This window comes from Phalangium opilio, unplaced genomic scaffold, assembly GCF_054372755.1.
Source record: "Phalangium opilio isolate 3A_F unplaced genomic scaffold, DU_Popi_V2 ptg000082l_1, whole genome shotgun sequence".
Taxonomy (NCBI): Eukaryota; Metazoa; Arthropoda; class Arachnida; order Opiliones; family Phalangiidae; genus Phalangium; species Phalangium opilio.
The window spans coordinates 326,250-341,280 of record NW_028324189.1 but is presented as its reverse complement, the minus strand read 5'-3'; the positions used below and the strand labels follow the sequence as shown (position 1 = coordinate 341,280).

The 15,031-nt window shown below is 40.1% G+C and overlaps 1 protein-coding gene across 2 annotated transcripts in view; it reads left to right on the top strand.

Annotated features, from left to right (window-relative positions):
* Positions 1-15,031, top strand: part of Tet (Ten-Eleven Translocation (TET) family protein) — a 74,975-nt gene that overhangs the window by 11,148 nt on the left and 48,796 nt on the right. The window contains exon 2 of one of the 2 annotated variants that reach the window (XM_089847268.1): positions 4,312-4,539. The gene's annotated coding sequence lies outside the window, so the exon portion shown is untranslated. Of the gene's footprint in view, positions 1-4,311; positions 4,540-12,394; positions 13,144-15,031 lie in introns of those variants that run through there. The other variant, XM_089847266.1, reaches the window with a different exon arrangement.

Below are 15,031 nucleotides of genomic sequence, written 5' to 3'. Positions count from 1 at the left end.
ACGATTTTGAGTCGAAAATGTTCTATTATATTTTTCCCTTAGGGCCACCATTTTCAAATTATGATTGATTAGTATTTTACGGATTATCCCTTAATTTAATTAACATGAAAATGGAGGCCCTAAGGGCAAACTCTCATAGAATATATTCGACTCGTAATTTAGCATAGAACACCCCCCCCCCCTTAATTTCTTAACAGAACTTTTAGAATGAAACACCCTGTATAATATGTAGGCATTTTGAAATCAATTTATTGTAGCGTGGAATGACTGTGCTGCGCAGCGACAATACGGTATGGGTATAGTAATGAAAATGAGCAACGTTGTTATTCCATTAGCGGCGATTATTAACGATTTTGCAATGAGCGGAAGCCCGGCCAAGATTGGATTCGCTCTGCCAATCGACTCTCGTAATTCTGCCATATATTTCAGTCGGAAGTAATATTCTCTTCCTCTCTTCCTCCTCTCGCTCTTCCTCCACCCACCTTCGTAATCCCTCGCCTTTTCCTCGCGCGCGCGAAATTTGATTTCCAAAGCGAATGAAGTAAACCGAAGAATCTGTACATGCCAGAATGCTGGCAGCCTGCACCTATACCCAACAATATTAAAATTGGTTTCTCTGCACAGCTCAGCTCAGCTCAGCTCCCTCCTTGTTTGACTGAAGGTCTTGAAAACGGGTTGCTGCGCGCAGCGCTCCTGTTTGTGTATGTGTGTGTGTGCAAATGGATTAAAATCTTTTGTGCATGCACTAATTATCAAGTCCTGAAATTAGAATTTGATGAAACTTAATTGTATTATAAAGAAAATTGCATAGTTCCATTAATTAAGGTTTATTCATTGTAGTAAGACGTATCTTGCAAACTTGGTTAGAATTTTAAATAATTAGTTTTAATTATGAGGAGGAGAAGTATGCTTTAGTTCCGTAATGAATGAATGAATTATTGAACAGAGGTATTTTTACATATAAGTTATTTTGAGAAATTTGGGAATGTTTTGAAGGAGATTTGTTGTTGAAGGATGTCGTTATCTTCACAAACGTGGGTTGTAAATCGACCTCGATAATCTTTGCAGAAATTTATCGTAACTTATAAAAATCCCATGCAGTCTATAATCCCAAAAGTTATTATTTACCCTAACTTTTTCGCGAAATATATTTTATTGTGGATTTGACCGATTTAATTCAATTGATTTCTACAAAGCGTATGGTATGGTAGGTAGGACCTGACCGTATTCATTCTCCCCGCAAAATACTGACCCGGAAAAGTAACCTTGATCCAGTTCCCTTCGACTCTTTAGGAAATCCCAGGGTTTCGAATAGAGAGAGAGAAAAAAAAAGAAAATAAAAGGTGATATTGAAATTAAGGTGGGAGGTCCATTTCATTGAGTGTGAAGGACTGTGGCGGGACGAGGGAGATTTTGGGAGAAAGCAACAAGCGGTTCAGGGCGCGGGATGATTATCCTCGTTCGCGGCGTTCTTTTAAGAGCGACGATGAATACCGTCCCTTTTATAATGTTACTGGGTTACGGAGTTAGCGGAATTCGAAAGGTTAGACGGGCGGCGCTTGACAGCGCTTAGTCTTTCTGCGCGAACACACTGGCGCGTACCCCCTCCCCGCTAGCTGCCGGCGGGGTCTGGCTCGCTCACTCGCCCGTCGTACGCTCCTCCGCGCTTCACCTTGACCGTGACCTCTAAAATTTGGAGAGCTATAGGAAAGATCCCTTCCCTTAGGCCTTGGCACTGACACTACTAGCTCTCTCCCTGCTAGCGATATACCGTAAGCACAAGCGAGCGCGCGGGAGTCTTAAAGACTCTCCCTCCCAGACATTCTATTCCGCTGTCGTCTATATGTACGAGCGAAAGCCTGAGCTCCTAATCTTCCCACCCTGCTGCTATAGGTGTCCCTCTTTTGTAGGCGCCAAGGCCCTATGGGGTGTTTTCCCGATACGAGAAAGACTCTCGTCCTATACTCGGTCGGATTCTTACAACTCTCTCTATATATACGTTGGACGTACATTTTCCCTAAAAGACGTCTTGTAAGATTGTGTAACAGACACCGGGTTCTGGAGGATCGACCAATAAATGTCTAATTGGGATTTTTGCGGGACGGTTAGGTCGGTTCCATATTCCTACCAGGACCTACGCATGTAACCTGACAATCACCATTTACTCTATGCTGTATGCTTGTAACCTGACAATCACTAGTTTGACCATTCCCTCTCCGTTATGTTTGTAACCTGACAATCACTTTCGTTTGACCATTTACACTCCGCTGCTCTTCTAACCGAAAGTCTCTCTGGTTAAAAAAAAACATGCCTATAGGACCTGTTCCCAATTTTTTTCAAATTTACCAACACGTTGTTATTGAAGTTTCATTGCTATATCCCTTTCCTTTCACTAAAATACGTATCAAGTCCCTGTCAAGCACAATTTCATTTCAATTAGCACCCATTCTCCGGTATTCAATTTGAGAGAGCTAGCGAGTGACGTTGAACCCCGCGACCCATTTAGTTCATCAACCCCTTGACGCAATTTGAAAGCCGTCGCGCGGTGTGAGTGTAACCTTCAACGCAAACCGCACGACACCGCAATATGTGGCGGCGTAAGAGAAAAGAGTCGAGACTTTATAAGCCCTTATTGGGGTGAGATGGGATGAGGAGAGGAGAGGAGGGCGTTAAGGAAAAAATGAGGGAGACAGTGCAGCAGCGATTCCTATTTTTTGTCAAGGATCGATTGTACTAGGGAATCTTCGGTGGTTCGGTATCCCCCCCGGCCTTCGATGTATCTGGCAGGAATAAGGAGGATCCGCCTGCCATTAAATGGTTGGCGTTCGCCCGCGGGGTTCTTTTCCTTTTCTACGGGAACCTCGGGACTGTGTCACTGGGTTAGGAAGGGCGACATCCTCGGCGGCTCACGACGACGCCGGCCCTGCCTCCACCACCAGGGGATGAACGAACGAGTTTGATAGACACTCTCCAAGAACTTTCACTAGACTATATACGCTGCGGGCAAGGAACCCAGCACCGTACGCGGATAAAAAAAATTCTTACACACTTTACCGCCGCGATTAAAGATTCTTTCCGTCCTCATGAAGAAGGGAACTCCTCTTAGCCAAAAGAATACCTCCTCCAAGATGCGCCTCGATGAGATTCCAAAAGACCCTAAGCCTCGTTCTCGTTCTACACTCTAGACTCTAGACTCTCTAGACTGACTATAGAAATCCCTCCATAAAAATGATTTTTTTTATTTCTTACACAGTTCTTTGACCTGGCACATCTGACACCTTAATACAACCGATAGAAACATACTGATACCTATCGTCAGTATAATAATGATAGATATGAACTGAACCTCTTTATTTGGGGTTCATGCCCCCGAGGTTAGGGACCAGTTAGCAATATGTCGAAATTCTCGCGTGGATTGATAGGACGCAAGATTGGGCGCATATGTTAGATATCTTCATAGATATTTTTTATATTATATAGACTAATGGCACCCCATGTTATTTCCCCATATAGAGCTTAATACAGTCGAAGGCAGAGGGCTGCCATTACCCTATATCTATATACATATTTCAGGAATATTTAATTATTTATAATTATTTATGACATTTTAACTGGAGTATAAATATGTTTATGTATATTATACATTTTCACAAACTTTTACCTTGATAAAGATTTCAACTGCCAAAAAACCCGAAACCAAAATCTCTTACTTTATATTCTCTAAGTGGCTTGGAAAACAGCAAGCAAAATGATCCATAGAAAAATAACCGGTTTCTAGGCCTATATATTGAAATGTGGAATATTTCAAGCCACAAAGATATCAGATATTTAAATACATTTATATCTCGCATTTTTATTTTGAATTTGAGGCGTATATTATACCAAAAACCAGTTCTCAAAAAGCATTTATTTATTTATTACTTTGGTATGTATATATAAATATACATACATAGTGACAAAATTTATATACCCATAAATTTTCAATATTTGAAACGTACGGTACAAATAAATATAAGTGAGAAGATATCTCGTTTTGAAAATATTTACAAAATTTTGTAACATTCTACAAAAATATAGGTCTTTTCTTGAAGTACTGGAATTTTATATATATGTGTAAAAAAATTAAATCACTAGAGAAATACCTTGTCGTAAAAAGATTCCTTAGTACACCTTTAGGTTTTCTTCTTTTTACCTTTTTTCTTTCTTTAAAAACGTTCTTGTGAAAGTCACCGCAGCGTAAACCAAGAAAGCTTGACTGCTCATAAGGGCTTTTTTACGACAAATCGGATAAAGAAGTTTTCCTTTTTCTAGGTCGTCAAGAAAAAGGAATTCCATTTCACCTACGCTGTCCACTGAGATTGTTACTGAACATAGGGGGGATCCTTGCTTTTTAAAAAAGAAAAGAAAGAACGTATCTGCCACGGATAAACGTCCAAAGCTCCTTCAAAGTAAAAGAGAAGAAGGGGAAAAAAAAGAAAAAACCAGATAAACAAGATGTTACAAGACCAAATACCTCTCCTATGGCCCGAAACAATAATGGTAAGTCAAAGTGGTTTTTATTATTATTTTATAAATACAAGTAAGATGTATTGTACTAGGCGTTTTTAGTCTGTTTTAAACCCAATTGTTCTTAAATATTTTAGTTAATTCTAAGGTAATTTACCGGGGCACTGTTTGAATTTAATGATTCTAATAGTTGCTGATAGAATTAGTGTTATGGAAACCGACGGGAAGAGTTTCATTTCAGAAGGGAGAAATCCTCTTTTTGGATAAAAAACGTAAACAAACAGAAAACGAATGGAAGGAACCATACATAGCTGCTAGGGTTATTTTTAGCTCTCATCTTCTTATTATTCAAAATAGAAGCGTTAATTTTAGGAATGGGTTCAAATTTTCAAAAAGCCAATTCTATTTGCTCTCGCATAGAATAAAAAAAAATGCAATTATTTGCGATTTATCTAATGAATAATCGCTTTGGTCCCATTGAACCGAATTCCCATTCGACAGAAGGGGGTTTTTTTTGGGGTCCCATTCGACCGAACGTAGCCAAAGGTGCGATTTTATTATAGTCCCATTGGACCCAAATTCTATTGAACTGGAAGAAGACATACTGTGTGGTTTTGCATTAAATATATTTTTAATTTCACAACTTATTATTGTTAAAATAAATGTGAGTTGAAAATGTATTACTGGACTCCTCACCTCACCTACCCTAGCCAAACCTAACCTAACCTAACCCAACCCAACCTTGTTTGGAGGTAAAAAGATTATTTATATCAGTATTAAAACAATTTATTAGCAATAATAGAAATATTTTGGAAAAGATGTCAGATAATTAATTGGAGAATATTTTGGAAAAGGTGGCAGCTAATTAATTGGAGAATATTTTAGAAAAGGTGGCAGCTAATTAATAGGAAAATCTTTTGGAAAAGGTGGCAGCTAATTAATAGGAGAATATTTTAGAAAAGGTGGTAGCTAATTAAAAGGAGAATATTTTGGAAACTGTGGCAGCTAATTAGTAGGAGAATGTTTTGGAAAAGGTTGCAGCTAATTAATAGGAGAATGTTTTGGAAAAGGTGGTAGCTAATTAATAGGAGAATATTTTGAAAAAGGTGGGAGCTAATTAACAGGAAAATCTTTTGGAAAAGGTGGCAGCTAATTAATAGGAGAATGTTTTGGAAAAGGTGGTAGCTATTTAATGGGAGAATATTTTGGAAAAGGTGGTAGCTAATTAAAAGGAGCATATTTTGGAAAAGGTGTCAACGTTTTATTGGAACCAAACCAAACCAAACCTAAACTAACCTAACCTAACCTAAGCTAACCTAACCTAACCTAACCTAAGCTAACCTAACCTAACCTAAGCTAACCTAAGCTAACCTAACCTAAGCTAACCTAACCTAACCTAACCTAACCTAAACTAAGCTAAGCTAACCTAAGCTAACCTAAGCTAACCTAAGCTAAGCTAAGCTAACCTAACCTAACCTAACCTAACCTAACCTAAGCTAACCTAAGCTAACCTAAGCTAACCTAACCTAAGCTAACCTAACCTAACCTAAGCTAACCTAAGCTAACCTAACCTAACCTAACCTAACCTAAGCTAACCTAACCTAAGCTAACCTAACCTAACCTAACCTAACCCAACCTAACCCTAAGCTAAGCTAAGCTAACCTAACCTAACCTAACCTAACCCACCCGAAACCAAAATATTAAAATTTTAATTTAACGTTTAAAGACATTGATGGAACTACCATTAAGACTGCACTTCATTTTAATCACAATTTGTTTATTAATTCTATATATCTCTTGCCTTGAAAGGAATGAAAGTGAGCGTTTTAATTAGTATCACGAAACATTTACTTTTAATATTATTAACATACCTTTCGGAGATTCGAACCAACAACCTATCGCTTCGCAGTCCAACTTCGTGTCCACTACACCACCGAATCGCTGACGGCTACAGTGTTTCAAGTTAAATTCATGTATTTTTAGGGGCATATTCGGACGATTGGGATTTCGGTCCATCGGGAATATAGCCATTGGGCTGGAAATCTAAAATAATTGCGGGATATTCGGTCGAATGGGATTTCGGTCCATCGGGAATATAGCCATTGGGCTGGAAATCTAAAATCATTGCGGGATATTCGGTCGAATGGGATTTCGGTCCATTGGGAATTCGGTTGAAAGGAACGATACCGAATAATCGAGGCGTTTGAGACGCTCTAGGCCTTTGTAAAAATCATAGATAATTATACCAAGAAGAGTAAACCGATAGTGCGTACTCGATTTTAAGTTAAAGAACGTGGAACGGTAGCCAAATTTTATAAAATTCGTAATGCAATTTATGGCAATTTTCAAAATTGCGTATCCAAGGGGAAAAATCGAAACACTTAAATTAATTTTAGGAGAAACCATTGGATAGGAACGAAGAAAATAAGGGAAGGTTGTAATCAATCCGGATATGATACGGCAAGGCAAAAGAAAGAAATCGCTTAATCTTCTCGACATTTGACAAATGAAAATTTTAGGCCCCGTACATTTGCCTTAGAAAACGTATAGTTTGGACCAAAAAAGGAAGGGAGGGGGGGGGAAGGACCTTTCGCGTGGACAACCTTGCTTGTCAGCGAATATTAAGGCTCCGTTAACCCCGTTATTATAGGCCGGCGCCAAACCCCTAGTTTTATATCCAACGAAGAATAGTCTAGCATCCATCCTTTTGGATCTCGGGTCTGTTGGCAGTTAAGTTTAGCCTCGGAACCGATTCCAGTTGAAGAAGGTGCTAAAGGCGCGTGGTTTTCAATCAAGTGTGACTATAGACGTTGTCGGGACGTATAGGTCCCGTTGGAAACCGCGTTATAGCTATATAGAAAGGGACGCGTCATATTTTTAGGTCCCTTCCATTTTAAATCGTTTTCGGGCCGACTTAAATTATCGATCAACTTGGGGAGGTACATCTAGAGATTGCACGGCCGAGATGCGCCATGGATGATGCGCCGTAAACGTTCGATAGAATCCGGAGAATGGACCTTACGTCGTGTAAAGACAGGAGTTGCGTAGCGTTTTATGGAAAACTATATCTTGCCTCTACTTTGTTTTAACGCGGTAATAAGAGCGACCTGGCGTTTAGTAGGGGAGTAGGAGTTTTACCCCATTCACCCACTCTCTATTGCCGTTGTTTGCCAGTTGCGTTTTAAACGCAAACCTAAGCCTAACCTACAGTGTAGTTAAGGCTGAAAAAAGTGACTTCATTTTCCATCTAACACTTGACCAACAGCGGGAATTCATCTTTGTAAGGATGGTCGATAGTCAGGAGAGATTCAGTCCTTAAGGGTATATAGTGTCCATGAGTATATAAAGGAAAAAGTGGTCTCTTGAAGAACGCCATCTATAGCGAGAGTTCGAAGCTTCATTTGCATAGCGAAGAGATTTGGTGCTCGGCCTATAGCACCTCTCTCCTTTCGCAAATATGTAGGCCCTAGCAGCTCGAGAACCTCGGGCCTTTGCACGAGCTATAGCAGCGATGACTCAGCCTTCGCGATGAAATTCTAAACACAATTAGGCTTAACGGATTCTACAATGCGCAAGCGCAATGTCGATCTATACTTGGCTTCGGATGCGACGTTGCTTTTATAAACAGGCTATAGCCCCTTCTCTCAATATATATGATTTTATCGGAGCCTTGTTCGTATCTCATTCTTCGACAAAGAGGACCCATGAAGGGTACGGGGGGGGGGAGTTTCTGAATTCGGACAGACCCCCCCCCCCTGTATCTCATCAGAGAAGTAAAGACGCTCCGGGCAATGTCCCGCTCGCTGCCTGCATCGAGCTTCGATTTTTTTTTCTTTTGGGCAAACACCTTAGATTGCCTTTAGATAAATCCAACTGAAATTTCTGTTTGAGTCGTATTACGGTAAGGAAACGTTTCCAAAAGGGGGGCAGATACTCCTCGTGAACTTAAGTCAGTTGCCCTACCTAGAGTTTGGAAGATTTTGAATTCGTTTCGCTGAATTAAGTTAACTGTTTGACTGTCACTCCTCGAAAAAGCGGATTGTACATCATTTTTACCAGTGTCCAAGATCAGAAATTTCGAAATTACTACCAAAATAAGTCCAAGATACAAAAAAAGCACACAACCCCATGGAAGTTTTCTAAAATTCTGCTCATGGTATTTTTATAGCAGAAAACGTATTTTAACTTATTGGGAAAACTGAAACTGTTTAGTGATACGTCTGTTCTGTCAACACCAGAAATTAATTTTGAGCAATACGATTGTAGCATTTCCTCTCATTGTATACTTGCATATCAATCAAAATGAGTATTTCCTTTGAAAAAAAATTCATGGTAGTTGGTTAAATAGGTCGTCTCTCGCTGACGCATATGGTTATTAGCCAGCACATAGATTATAACATATTCTGTGGGAAACAGACATCCCTTTTTCGTATATAGATACATTTTATTTTTAATGTCTATCATTCACGAAAACGTTTTAGTAGGAACGAGGGGTTCTCATTTCAATTTTGCTGCTCGATCTCGTTTAACTAGTAACAAACAGCTGCTACCCTAAAATCGGATATTGTCCTAATTTCATTTGCGTAACACGCTTCGCTTCGTTGTAAGTACAGAGTTCAGAACATATCTTATGAACTTCTGTTGTTATAATATAAATTTAGCAAATATAAAAGAATAATTAAATATAAAACGATTTAACATTTAAACATATAACAGGAATAGATAGCGCAAAATAATATAATACTGAGTAACCTCTTGGGCCAACAATTATCTTGGAGGTGAATCTCTTTGGATGATTGAATTAGGGATTAAATATTAAAGCCAACCGGGCTCCGCAATTAAATAATGATTTTAAAATTTTCCATTTATCTTGTAGGAGCACGGAAATTAGTTTAAAGTTAAGTCCAATTTAAACTTGTCAGTCTAATCCCTGGTTGGGATAAAAAAAAATTACTATAGTGGCTCACGCTGCTGAACTCGTTGGTTCGAACAAGGCATAACTAATAGTCTTTAAGCTGGCGTCCATTGCACGCGCCCTTCCGCCTATGGAAAGTTCCAGGAAAAATAGGCCTAGCTGCAAAGCCAACGAAACGGGGCGAAGAAAATCGGGACCCTATCGGTTATATATCGAATTTATTGATTTCTTTTTTCGTTTCTCGTCGAAAACGGACCCTGTTTGAGTTGACAGCGTGTTTAAGGGCCACACCGTGAGCTAGGGAGAACCCGGTGGTAGATATATAAACACAGACTGAATATAAGCCTTTAAGCGGGATCGTTTTCCCCCCAAAGATAGGATAGGGCGGGCGGCAAGCTCGTTGGTAGAGTGGGCGGAAGGTTGGGCGGAGTAGGGCCTTATCATCCCAGACTAGCTCCGTCTTCGATTGAGAAGGGCAGAAAAAAAGGCAATGTATAGTGTGTGAGAGAGAGAGAAAGAGAGAGAGAACGGAGACCGCATACAAGAGCTGCCGGATATTTTTTATTGCTCCGGATCGCTGCGACGTAAAGTGACACCTACAACTCGTTCGGCTCTAAGTGATGAATGAAAGCGTATATGAGGCTGTTACGCGAGTTCTTACCGACCCCCCTCCCTCTTTACTCATCCCTCCCCCCTCTTATGTTCTATGCTTTCTTTCCCGCTCACCAGTTTTTTTTTTGTTTTGTTTCTTCCGGACCTACCAAGATCTTTGCTCTTTCCTTTCTAGACTTTACTTCTTAACACATTTTATTTCTTCGAGGACCTTTACCGGAATTAGAGAAACTCTAAATTCAAATTTAATTTTGTTAAATCATGACTTTTAATTGGAGTTGGTAATTCGATTACTTTCTTAATTAAATATTTTTTTGAGATGCCAGCGTTAAAGGGTCCGTGGGAATCCTGATAGGGAAATAAAGGGGTGAAAATCTCGTCTATACTACACGTCAGTCTGCCATTTAACCAATAAGGCGCGTTTTCCCTCAGTATCCTTCCATTATCTGAAGTTCTTCGCCATTTTGTGGCAAGGGAGAGGAGCATTTGCCCCTTTTCCTCTTGTTTGTAGCTTGGGTGTTGAAATGAATAGTTAGCGACGAAATATTGCTATGGCACATTGGAAAGCCCTTCTTTATGGCTTTATTGGTTTCATCATAATTTTTATAAGATGTGTTGCGTAAGTTTGTCATCGGTTACTTATGGGACATATCTCATCATAAACTTATGGTTTCGTTAATAAAATCGAAAATAGATCCCTGAAGAATAATGGCGCAGATTTTCGAAACCAAATTGCATGCACTGCGCATGATCTGGAAGTAAATTTTGGCAAAATTTATTTATTTACCACCAGACGTTTCGTGTACCAGAGAAATTTATAAATATTTAAAGGTTTTTTCCCCAAAAACTGGTTCGTTCTTATAAATATTCTAAGAAAATTGTATTATGAATGAGTTAATTTTTCAAAAAATTGCCCCAGAGGTTTTTAAAACGTTGGAGCTTTGCTATAATACTGAAGAGGGAGTAGCGAATAAGATATTTTTCCATTGTTGCCTTGAGAAACGCGATATTATACAGGTTTTTCTGCTTTTTAGGCTCGTCGCTGTAATAATAATATTTAATATATTCTGAAGATAAGATAAAAATATGGTTAGAATTGAATTATAAATCCTTCAATATAAAACGAAACCGTATAGGCATAGTTTCTAAACTCGATGATGTTTAAAATTACGCATTAATTTGGAAGAGCGGGACAAAGTTTTTCAATGTAAGGATAAAATTGCGTATCCTAATTTTAGTAACTCAATAATAAGGTCCTAGAATTTAATTTCTGTTATAGGCCTATATATTCCCTGGGATGACGATTAAAAACACTGCTATTTCAGTTCCCAGGGTTGTCATGGAGGAACTAATAAAAGGAGTTGGTAAATGAATAAAGCGAAGCACTACGACGCCAGTCTGAATTTGACAATTCAAAGTGTCGATGTGAACAAGGCCAAAATAATGGAATCGTACGCTGTTATTGATTGTTATTATTGTCTCTGCTCGTAATTAAGCGACCGATATTCTCAGGTTCTAAGATAAGACGTGTAGTATCTCTTCTTATCAGTAAGGTTACTTTCTAAAGGGAGCAAACGAAAGGCGCTTCGTTTCTCCTTCCAAGGACCCTTGTCGTTTGCCCGAAATAAATTTTGCTAAAATTAAATATTTAATATCGGTCAAATTTGAATTTGATTGGTAAGGCCTCTTCGGTGGATGTCCTTTGTTAGGCTTCGTAGTTTTAAAAAGGCGATGGAGCAAATGGTTTCATCGAATTCGCTCATTAAGCGTCGGTAAGATTGTACTTGTCGTTTAGCCGCCGCGAGCGCCTCGGTCGTGGCTCTGTTGGGCGGTTAAACGAATTGCTGTTATAATTTTGCTTTAATTAGCGCGGCGAGCGAAAGTCCAATCGGCGAGCCGTCCAGCCCATCTAAAAGCCAGCTCTTCCCGGCGAAATAATTAACTTTCGCGGGGGGTTTTCAAAACAGCACCGCCCCGCTGCGAGCCTTTTCCCTACTGCCCCAATACTTCTCGATACGAAAGCGCTCCGTCAAATGAGCGGAATTCTAGAATCCGCTCTCAGCGGCTGAGCCCCTATGTCTAGCAGCAAGCAGCCAAGAGCGCGACTTCGAGCTCGCTTCGTAGTACGAGGGGGAGCGATTTTTCCCCAGACTCTAGGCTAGCGACTAGCGACTAGAGAGAGAGAGAGAGAAGAGCGGGAGGGTTAGAGCCCCATTTTCCCGCAGAAACGTTTTCGACGTCGTTTTCGTTTTTCTTTCCCCCACGTTCGAGTGGCAGCCCCCTCGTGGCGCACCCCCTCGAAGGAACGGGCCTAAAGCGAAAAGAAAAAGCGGAAACCCCCCGAACACGTCCAATCATCGCTAGCGGCTTTGCTAGCCAGCAGACTGAACTACGAAATAGACTAGTCGCTTCGTCTTCGGGGACGAAAAAAGAAGACGAAAAATCGGAAAAATTTCTCGTTCTCCTTGTCGGAAATAAACACATTTTAGCTCGTTTCGCTTCTTCCAAATTCTATTCGAATTTGGCATCGCGCATTTTCGTGGGCCACTTCGAAAATTTTACTTTTTCGAGAGTAAATCTTCCTTATTTTTTTGCCAAGGAGGACTCTGTTTGGAAAAGCGGAGAGTAGCTACCACCACGAGAGGGCTTTCGTTTCCCAGTTGGTGAATTTTTTTTCTTCGGGTTCGCCACCCCCTTAGCGAGTCTCCCCCCTCGCTTTCGTTCTCTCGTTTTTGTCACGGGCCTAGTTTTTATTCGGACTCCGGAGGATGAGGATGCGAGCCGAAGCGGGATGGCGAATCACGTGACTGGGCGAGCGGGTTAATTTACATAAACGAGGAGAAACGACGAAGAGCCCACTGCGCGTAAGAGAGAACGAAGGTCGCTCGCCGCGGGCATAAGCGCTCGCTTCGAAATCGAAGCTGTGGTGATTCGCGGCGCGGGACGTTTTTAAAACGAGAGAAAAGAGAAAGAGAACGCTGCTTCGGAGACACACCAACGTAAACGCATAGCGAAGAACCCCAAAAAGTACTTGGCGGCGAAAGAAAAATAAAATGGCAACGTCTTCAACGTTGTCTTAACTGTAAGCGGATAACGTTAGGAAAAACGAGGTAAGCTAACGGGCCTTTCCCCCATACTTTTATTGTTATTCGTCTTTTGATTTCAATGTAAAATTGGTGAGAAGAGTGACAAGCGGCCATCCTTTCGGGATCTTGCTTGGCTTCGTCGCTTTATTTAGCCTCGCCGCTCTCGAGGACGTTGTTTTTATCCGAACTCTCGTTCTTTGTTCGGAAAAGAAAAAGAGACGCCTCGTGTTTCCGTTAACTCCGGCAGGCGGGGCGAGCGAAATTAAGCCTTTGCCTGGATCAGAGTGGGGGAAAAATCTCTCCAGGGTTTTTCTATTTTTATACCGCACGGCGGCGGCGGAGTTTTGCTCTTGTTTTTTTCTTCCGTCTTTTTCTTTCCTTATCCCTATCGTCTTTGGACGTAACCGTAAAGAGAGACGCGGGCGCGCGGCTTCATCCGAATAAAAGGAAGAAGATGCGTCGGAGTATATTTCTAGCTTCTCTCTTTTGCCTCTTTACTCCCTGGGTTACTCGCTCAAAGGCTGCCCTGACTCTCTCTTTCTATCTCTCTCTCTGGCGTTGTAGTACCCTAAAGGCCCAAAATCTACGTTCAGAGTACAGAAAAACCGGCGAAAAACGGGACAGGACCACGGCGGCGCGCTCGCTGACAGATAACGATTATCGCGGGCGATTTTTTTTTCTTTTTCTTACACATCCCTTCTTTATTTTCTTCTTCATCCTCCTTTTCGGAACTAGGCCTAGGTTACGCTCCGGAAGTTTTCGGACGTTTTTCGCGGGTAGCTTTCATTTTTTTTTTCGTATATATGTATGTGTGCAAGAAGACACGTAAAAGGGACAGACACCACCCAGCCAGAATGGTCTTGTTAATAGTTTTCCCCAACTATTGTTTATGAAAATCAAAAATTTTAAAAAATGCACTAATTCTTTATTGACAATTGGGGCCTACAACTTTGATAAATTTACTGTTTCACCCTAAAATTGGATATAATTTTCCCTATTCTAATAATATAATTGAGGGGACTCCGTCAAAGTTGTCGACGATAAACAATATATAGTATATAAAAGTATAGCGGTAAAAAATTAAACTATCAAATTACATAGCGCGCACTCTAAAAGGTTTATTTAGGTGTGTTTATCCTTTCCAGTAAAATTTTAGAGTACAGTCCAGGTGCCATAGCTCTATCTATACGCTATCGTTATCTTTTATTTACAATAAGACTAACTAAAAGTACGGGTATTGAGTTACAGTGAACGTGAATGCCTTATTCCTTTCCCAATGGAAATAAACAAGGTATAAAAAATAAAGGCTTGACGGATTAAAAATAAAAGTTATAGATATTGAACTAATAAAAACTATATATATATATATATATATAGAACTTATACATTTCAAAGCTATTAACTGATTTGACCAAAAAATATTCATTTTAATATTGTTGATAAGAAAATTTGAAAGACATAGTTGTTCGTTATTCTTGTGAGAAATTAATAATTTCTTTTATAACTCTTTATAAAAAAATTGTGTTTATCATGAGTAAGAAGTAATAACGGTTCGTAATGCGTAAAACCCCCAAGAAATGAATCACACTCTCTATAGAGGTCTTCGGAAGCGATAGGCTTGGCCTGTTTTCGAATTGGATGCGAGTCCGATATGCTGAACTGTTCCGAACGCGCTTGAGAGGCCTTTCCTCTTTTCTTGACAGCCATGACAGCTGCCAAGGCACGCACGTGAAAATCGCTCGCGCCAAATCAACCCGCGCGCCATTCGTTTCCGATGAAAATCCCCATGATTTTTCCCGCATTTTATTTTATTCCACGTGCGATTTCGATTCGTTTTTCCCGCCAGAAAATTCATCAAATTTTAATTTGGGACTGTATCTTTTTTTTTCTTTAAGTTTAAATCTAAACCAAA